We start from the raw sequence: 9,500 nt of genomic DNA, 5'->3' as shown, positions 1-9,500 counted from the left end.
TCTGAATATATAGGAACATGGCAGAAAAGAAAATACGCTTGGCAGATTCTTGTTGTTGTTGCACAGCTTTTAGGTAGGGACATGATAGTCTTTCCCTTGTATTTTAGATTCAGTATTTCCAGGGCTTATGTAGAGTTAGAGGACAAGACACCTGGGTCTAGTCCCAGCTGCACAACCAACTAGCAATGTGAATTGGAGAAACATTTAGACTCTCTGGTCTTGGCTTCCTCATCTGCAAAACAAGGGATCTTGGATTGCTATCCTCTATCAATCTTCCTTGACAGTCAGTTGAAAGATTTGTCCTGCCTTTGATATTATCCCCTTTCTCTCTACGCTTTACATTATGTACAACTTCAAATAAGTTATTTAGTCATGTGTAGCTCAGCTTCCCAATTTATAAAATGGAGCATACCTGTCTCATAGTGTTGTAATCAGCATTAAGTGAGTGACTACATGTGAAGTGTTGGAAGTATCTAATGTGGAATAATCATTATCTTAATGTTAGTTCTTTCATTTGCTACTTGCTGAAAGTGTGCTAGTTCATCCCAATTGTTTAACTACAAGATTTTTCTGACATAGTGCCTGATCTAGGGGGGTGCTCCTCATAAGGTATTTTCTATCATTTTTCTTTCAAGTAGAAATTTCCAATGTTGTATTTTCTATTGTTAGAATATCTCTGATGATTCACTCATTCTTGTCTGCAGTTTGCTATCTTTTTTGTTTGTTTTATGATTTATTTATTAGAAAGTCAGAATCAGAGAAAGGAAGAGTGAGAGGGAGGGGGGAGAGGGGGTAAAGAAAGATAGAGATAGATAGAGAGATAGAGATAGAGATAGAGATAGAGAGAGAGAGAGAGAGAGAGAGAGAGAGAGAGAGAAAATCTTCCCTCCACTCGCTTACTCCTCGAGTGGCTGCAATGGTCAGGGGTGGGTCAGGTGGAAGCCAGGAGCCAGGAGATTCATCCAGGTCTCCCACGTGGGTACAGGGGCCCAAGGACTTGGGCCATGTTCTGCTGTTTTCCCAGGTGCATTAACAAGGAGCTGGGTTGGAAGTGGAATAGCTGGGGCACAAACCGGCACCCATGTGGGAGGCTGTTTCTGCAGATGGCAGTAACTCGCTGTGCCACAATGCTGGCTCCCACAGTTTGCTATCTTTAGTCCTCTGTCTTTGTTCTTACACAGCAATATTTGGCTTCTGGCTCGTTGTCTGGGACTATGTGGAGACTTTGGCCTTGTCATTTCCATGCTCACAGAACTCATTTGTAGCAAGGATGGGAAAAAATAGTACCTAGAGGTAGTGTCTTTGGGACACTTTGGCCTGATAATCTAATGGAAGGCTCAGCATGAGAACACCCTCATCTTCCAGAGACTTTATTTTAGCCTAGAACATTATGGGTGTTACTCTAACATAACTGAAAGGTTCATCAGTTCAATTCAATATGCTAGAAGTTTAGCTAAATCTATTGAACATTTTATCTGTGATATACTCTATTTTGATTTTGGTGTATGTGAGGAAATGTATGTCACTGGAGATGGGGGAAGAAAAATATAGAGGAAACAACAGGGTCTTTGATCTCATGGAATTCATGCTCTTATTTGATGTGGTGCTCCAAGTATTCCGAGAACAATCTGCCCTACAAAATAGCTACTGATGCTTATAAAGGAGTTCATTTGCATACAAAATCTTTTTATATATTCAATACTATGATTTAATTTTTATTTTTAATGTAAGAGTTAATGGGTTTTCATGCAGGATAAATAATATGCCAGCAGGTTGCTGAGCCAGAATGTGAAGTCAGAGGTGTCTTCTGACCCTAGGGCGTGTGTGCCAAGGAGTTCAGAAAGGAAAATGTGATACTTTTGGTAAAACGCAGAGGTTCCTTGTATATTTTGCTGGTTTTGTCGTGAGTCTATAGCACATTTGTGATTCTTCAAATCGGTCCACAATTCTGCTGCTTTCAATTTTTGACAGTGATGATTTAAAACTTCAAGCACATGATTATGAGATGGTGGTTCTCGACATTCACCACAACCTCCCAGCTAACGACCCAGCGGTCAGCTCTCAAGATTTCTTCCAGGAGGATAGAGGGATTTTTCTCTCCACACACAGTGTGACTCCCTGGGAAAATATTAGCAGTGACAAATGACTTTGAATGAATGTATGACTCTGAGGTCAGTGTGAACCTTTGCTTCTCCATCCAAGCAAATCACCATCAGAAGGGTCTCCATGAATAAGTCTGACAGACATCAGCTGAACCATTTTGGTTATTACCTATTAGCCTGCCACAGCATTTCTGTAATTACTAAGCACGCAGTGGGAAGTATTGTTTCTTGGAACCAAGTCTATTTACATTGATATTTAAAGATATTTATATTTATCTCTTTGGCAGATGTGAGCAAACACATTTTTGAAAAATACTTTAAGTCTGTGGAAAAACAAAGCAAAATATACTTTACAAGAATCTACCACAGAAAGGATAATAATAGCTTCCATGTCTGAAGACAACAGACAGGCATGAAATATAAGGGAATTATTTTATCCTGGACAAGAGAATTGCTGTTACAGCAAATTTTGACCCTGTCACAGTCTGGATAACTCTTAGGTTTAAAACTTCCACCCCCACAGACTGCAGTCCACAGAGGAGATAACTGATCTGGAGCTTAGCAGTATTGGCAAGGTGGTGCATTATGGGATTTAGCTATAGAGTGTTTGCTCCCCAAGGAGAGAACTGTAGGAATTTTAAGAACTTGCTTCAATTCCCCTGTGGAGAAGCAGTATGTCTAAGTATATTTCAAGTAAATCCTCAACTCAACACATAAAGCTGCAGTTCCACCACGCCTTGAAAAGGAAATCAGAGCACGGGAACAAGGCCAGACTGACGGTCCTGGAGACAAATCCACCGTTCATCTCTTCAATTGCCCTGTCAATCCATTTTACTCACATGTCAGACAAGCTATCATTTCCACCAAGCGTGTTCACCTCCCCTCCCACCTACTCGGCGACCACAATGGTTTCAGTCTCTTGATTTTTTTTTTAAAGACTCCCAACATTATTCCTTTAGACATTGCTTCTCCAGCATATTAATTCAGATCATAACACTTCTTTGATACATTTTTAAATTTTGATAATCACTTTTTAAAAAGACTTATTTACTTGTTTGAAAGGCAGAGTTGCAGAGAGAGAAAGAGAGAGAGAGAGAGAGAGAGAGAGAGAGAAGGAATCTTCCATCTGCTGATCCATTCCCCTACTGGTTACAACAGCTGACTGGGGCTGGGCCAGGCCAAAGCCAGGAGCCTAGAAATCCATTGAGGTCTCCTGTATGAGTGACAGGGGTCCAAGCATTTTGGCCATTTTCTTCTGCTTTCCTAGGTGTGTTAGTGGGGAGCCAGATTGGGAGTGGAGAGGGCGGGACTTGAACCAGAGCTCATATGAGATGCTGGCGTTTCTGTTGGCTGTTTAAGCAGCTGTGCCACAATGCTGGTCTCCATCAATTATTTTTTCTAAAAGAAAGTGCTCAGTGCATAGGGAGATTACTGATGCCATAAACAGGAGTGTCAATTTGTAAAGTCAACAACAGGAGTCACTGTGCACTTACTCCTCATGTAGGATCTCTGTCCTTAACGTGCTGTACACTGAGGCTTAATGCTATAACGAGTACTCAAACAGTATATTTCACTTTGTGTTTCTATGGGGGTGCAAACGATTGAAATCTTTACTTAATGTACACTAAACTGATCTTCTGTAAAAAAAAAAAAAAAGAAAGAAATTATCAATTCCCCACTTGACTCTCACTGGGATTAAACATGACAATAGGTCTGATCTGATTTCATCATCATTTAAAAAAATCATCTATTATTTTTCACTTTATGTTTCTGTGTGGGAGCAAACTGTTGAAATACTTACTTAATGTATACTAAGCTGATCTTCTGTATATTAAGATAATCGAAAATGAATCTTGATGTGAATGGAAGGGGAGAGGGAGTGGGAAAGGGGAGGGTTGTGGGTGGGAGGGACGGTATGGGGGGGAAGCCATTGTAACACATGAGTCGTACTTTGGAAATTTATATTCATTAAATAAAAGATAAAAAAAAAAAGAAAGTGCTCAGTAATGGTCTTTGGAAAGTGTATATGACCTGGTGAATATGATTTCAGGCTTTGAATAAATACAATACACAATGCCTGGGTTACTTAGAGGAAGATGTGTGCTAGTTAGGACAACTTAATGCTATAAAGAATAGAGTCATTTCTTTATAGTATTGGCTGCTCTTTAAATGTAATCTGGGACAGAGGTCCAATAAATGAGCTTCTACCTGCTTCAATAGAGAGAGTAAGATTCCAGTGGCTTAAGTGGGAAAAATGAGAGAGCAGCATAGGTAATTTCACAAATTTGCAATGTGAACAGTTTATTGATTTGATTCGCACAGTTTTTAATGGTTTTGTCTCATGTTATAAATGTTAGATGTAAATTTCATTGCTTGTAGAGTTTACTGATAGCATTAATCATATGGATGTGTATGTGTGTGTTGGAGGGGTGGTCATTTTTCTTGAAGATTTATTTTATTTATTTGAAAGACAGAGTTACAGAGAGAGGTAGAGACAGAGAGAAAGGTCTTCCATCTGCTGATTCACTCTCCAGATGGCTGCAATGGCCGGAGCTGCGCCGATTTGAAGCCTGAAGGCGGGAGCTTCTTTCAGGTCTCCCATGTAGGGCTATCTTCTACTGCTTTCCCAGGCCATAGCAGAGAGCTGGATGGGAAGAGGAGCAGCTGGGATTTGAACTGGTGCCCAAATGGGATGCTGGCACTTCTGGCCAGTGCATTAACCTGCTGGGCCATAGCACTGGCCCCAAGGGGTGGTCATTTGAAAACAAACAAAAGCCTTGGGTACCACAATTTTTGGTCTGTCTAGGAATTCTCTTCTGAATTGTTCAGCTGCACTTGCTCCAAGTCACTCGCATCAGATAGATGCATTTTGAACTATTCCAAACAGGCCAAAATGACCTGATCTTATCTAGGATGTACTTTATTGTTTTTCCCCTGTTGACTTTTAGTCTGTTTCTTGACTTGGTGAAGTAAATAACCCTCTTAATATTCTCACCAAATCCTGTATCTATCTCAAGGTATATCTATAAGGCACTCTTATTGTCTAATGGGTGCTAGTGAGATGTATGTTGTGGGTTTTGAAACAAAAACTATTTTTATTCTTGTAAGAATGATAACCAATATGCCATTCCTTCTATTTGACTGCAACTGATCATGGTAGCAGATTATGGTCTTTTTAATCCAGGAATGACACCACGGCTATTTTTAATGACTTCCATCATAGGAAGAAAAAGAACTCAGTTCTCAGAGTGGTGTGATGGGAGAATGAGAGTAGAAAATCCATATGTTTTATAGTTGGTGGTGCTACAGTAGATTGGAAGTGCTCAGGTATGTTTTAGGTTAGTCCAGTCCCTCAAACTATTTATTTCAAATGTTTTCTTTCAACCAAATCTGAAACACATTTTGCCAAAACCTTTTCCCCTTAATTTTTAAAGTCATGTGTATTTAAAGGGACATTTAATCCATATGTTTTGGCTCATTTACACTTTACTCATCAAGGTATTGTTTTTAAGAGTTATTTGAGCTCCGCGAAACCTATTTTATAAGTCTTTTCTTCCGCAGTACTAGGAAGTTGTGTTTTGCTGGAAACAGAAATTGAACCCACAAAATAATTAAGTTCGGATGAAAATTGAGAATGTACAAGATTTTTTTGAGAGCCACTGAACTTAACTTAGAAAAGTATGTTCTTCTCTTGCAGATTTTAAGTTACTTCTTCTGAGTACCAATATGTTTTTTCCAAGATCCTTAACTAGATCATCTTTAAATCTTTATTTCACAGTTAAATGTCTGAAAGCTTGTTTCCCAAAATATCTTCTTTAGTGTAATGAGCAAAAGCAAGATAAAAAACAGAAACCAGCAAGATACACAAAAGGGTAAACTCTGAACTCTTTTTGAGGTTGCTGCAGAGCTTAGAAGTTGGACCTGCAGGATGACTTCCCTTTCCACATAGCACTGCCAGCTTTTGCCTTCAAAGTTCCTTGCTCTGGGTTGCAGGGTTGTGATGAGCTACTGCGGTACAAGATCTCACTGCATGTACACTTTCAACACCTCTAGAACCCTTGTATCTGTATTTTTTCCTTTTGGGCGAATACTTGGCTCTAGGTCATTTTTAGGCAGATGTGGGATTTCCCATCTGTTAGTATTTCTCGGGAAACTGAGAAATTTCTCAAAGAACTCAAGAAAGTCAACACTTGTCCTACATCGAGTGCACATAGACAGTGTCCCTGAAGAATTGCAAGGTGATAAAGCCCTTCAGCAATGACCTGGAGTGATAGTTTCATCATTGCAGGGAGAAGCTGAGGGCCTCTAAAGCAAGTTTTGCTCATTGAAACTCAAAATTCTATGCAAAGAATTACCTTTCCTGAAGAAAAATATTTCCTACAACTCGAATTCATCCACATACCCCAGAATTCCTTGAGCAAGACTTCTGGAATGAATTTAGTTCAATAACTGGTATTTCTTTTTTCTTCTTATGTTTGAATACAAGTAAAAATCTATTTCAAATTAAGATGTGAGTAAAAAATAAAATTTTTGTAAATCATAATAAAATATAAAAACATGTGTTATGATCAGCTGAATATCAGGAGATATACATACAAATCAAGATTCTTACAGTCTGAGCACCAAAGAGTAAATTATATTTCTTAGGATACTGGGTTTACTAAAGGCAGTGAAGTTGTTGTGAAGTATTGATGTGGTATAATGAGTTTGATAGAGCAGTTTTGTGTACTTTTATGCTTTATGCTTTCTCTTTGCTCTCAACATTGCATCTAGAAAATATTCATCATTTGAAACATGCAAAGAGGGTAAACCAGACAAAGAGGTGTTGTGGTGTCTGCAAATGAATCGTCATCAGGTACCTACACAGATTTCTTGAAAAAACTGAACATTATATTCAAGGCAAATATTTGATTTGGCAACAAATGTCCATTATTTTGAACTTTTTCAGACCTCTGAGAAGTACACAAAGGAAACTGGTTACCAGATGTTCAACATCTCTGAGAGATAAGAGAAATAGCAACACAGAAATCGTTTCTAAAAGATAGCACTGAACATTTAGCTGTTATAATCCTCAATATTAGCTTTCAATTTTTTTAAACAATGAAATAACTTCATTCACCTGAATTTATGGTCAATTTAGTATTTTGTAGTGTAATCTTTATCAAGTTGTGAGGGAAATTTTATACTTAGATATGTATTTGTATAAATATATAAACCTTTTTGATCTTTGGTCCCATATTCTTGTTTCACTTATTAAAGGTTAAAAACTTTTACAAATCATTTGTCATTAATATTAACTCATGAAAACAACAAAGCACATATGACAGCAAGGTTAATTTCTGGACTTAAATATTTACTGTGCCTCTTTATTTTTCTGATGCCATCCTTGAATTAAATAGTAATTCAGACTTTAAGAAATGGTACGAACTTGTTCAAATAAATGTAGCTGAATATTTTCAGTTTCATTGATTTATTTTCAGTAGTAAAATTAATAAACATATTCAGGCTATTAAAAACAAAAATATCATAGAAATTGCTGCAGTCTTCTTTAATTAACATCATCCATCCTGATTCTTTTTTGAGAAAAAGCAATGTTTAACTTGATATCTGTCTTTTCTGAAGTATTTAATTAATTTTTTATTAAATTTTAATTAGTTTTTAACAGATCTGATATAGTTCATAGATACTTTTCTAAGAATATAATTATATTCCCTTCCTTCCTCTCTTCTTCCCTCCCCTCTTTAGGATATGTGGTCCTAGACTTGCTGTACTACTTTTTGTAATGTGTGTTAAAATGTAAATTTTATATTAATGTATGTGTTACTCTGAAATTTTTATTTTTTCCTTGCTACACTTTTGAACAAACTCCAACAATTTACAAGTGATTTTCCTAGATATTTTGCATAAAATGCCCAACTATTTGTTGATATGCTATGATAATTTTATCCCTTCCTTTCTGATCTTTGAATCTCATCTTTTGCTTTTCTTGAAGAGATATAGTGAAAAACTACTATGTAGACAGTGATAGTATCTTATGTCGTTCCTTCTGTAGTGTATTGTTTCTAACATTTTATTCATTAAGTATGATACTTATTATATATTTATCTATGTGTCATTTTATTGATCTCATAGATTTTCCTTCTATTTCTAGTTTTCTAAGGTAAAAATTTAAATGTTAAATTTTTCAAAAAGATTTTTTATTTATTTATTTGAAAGATAGAGTTACAGACAGAGAGAAAGCTCTTTCATCTGCTGGTTCACTCCCCAAATGGCTGCTATGGACGGAGCTGGGCAGATCCAAACCCAGGAAGCCAGGAGCTTCTTCCGGGTCTCCCATGCAGGTGCCATCTTCTTCTTTTATTTTTCTTTTAAAGAAAGAATATTTATTTATCTGAAATGCTGAGTGACAGAGAGGCACAGGGAGAGGCAGTGGCAGAGAGAGAGAGGTCTTCCATCTGCTGGTTCATTCCCCAGATGACCACAGTGGCTGGAGCAACTCCTCTGGGTTTTCCATGTGTGTGCAGGGGTCCAAGGACTTGGGCCATCTTCTACTGTTTTCCCAGTCCGTAGCAGAGAGCTGGATTGGAAGAGGAGCAGTAGGGACTAGAACTGACACCCATATGGGATGCTGGCACTGTAGGCTAGGGCTTTGACCCGCTGTGTCACAGTGCCGGTCCCTAAATGTTAAATTTTATCCAAAATCTTAGCTTATCATTTAACACCAACAATTGATAGATTATCTAATATTGAGCCATTTTTGCAGTCCTGGAATAAATTCAATTTAAAATACATCTTCATATCTGATTTTCTAATATTAATTTAAGGTTTATGTTTCTTCATTTGTAAATATTATTGGTCCACAATATCTTTCCTTATGGTTTGGTTTGTTAATAGTGCTATATTTGTTAGGTAAAATGTGTCAGAGGATTGCTCTGAAATGCTTATAAATCATAAAAATTATCTGTTTCTTAACAGTGTGATAGAATTTGTGAGTAAAAATTTGCTATAAAGCAATCCTTTAGACTGAGTAATTTAGAAACCATATAAATATATTTCTTCCAGTTCTGAAGGATGCGAAGTCCAAGATCAAAATGACAGCAGATTTTATGTCCCATGAGAAGCTTGCTTTTTGTTTCATAGATGGTGCACTCTTCTTCTTATGTCCTCACATAATGGAATGGGAAAATGAGTTCCTTTGGTCCTCTTTGATAAGGGCATCAATCCCATTTATGAGGGCTCCATCCTTGTGACTTTGTTCCTCCTTAAAAGCCCTTTCTCTTACTATTATAAACATGGGGATTAGGTTTCAACATGAGAATTTTGGGCATACACAAGCACTCCGATCCCAACAGGTACTATTTGAAGTATAGTGATTCATTCATTTTCTTCTGTTGTTAT

Source organism: Oryctolagus cuniculus, chromosome 5 (genome assembly GCF_964237555.1).
Source record: "Oryctolagus cuniculus chromosome 5, mOryCun1.1, whole genome shotgun sequence".
NCBI classification, from domain to species: domain Eukaryota; kingdom Metazoa; phylum Chordata; class Mammalia; order Lagomorpha; family Leporidae; genus Oryctolagus; species Oryctolagus cuniculus.
The sequence above is the reverse complement of the archived record's forward strand: the minus strand, read 5'-3'. Positions refer to the sequence as shown.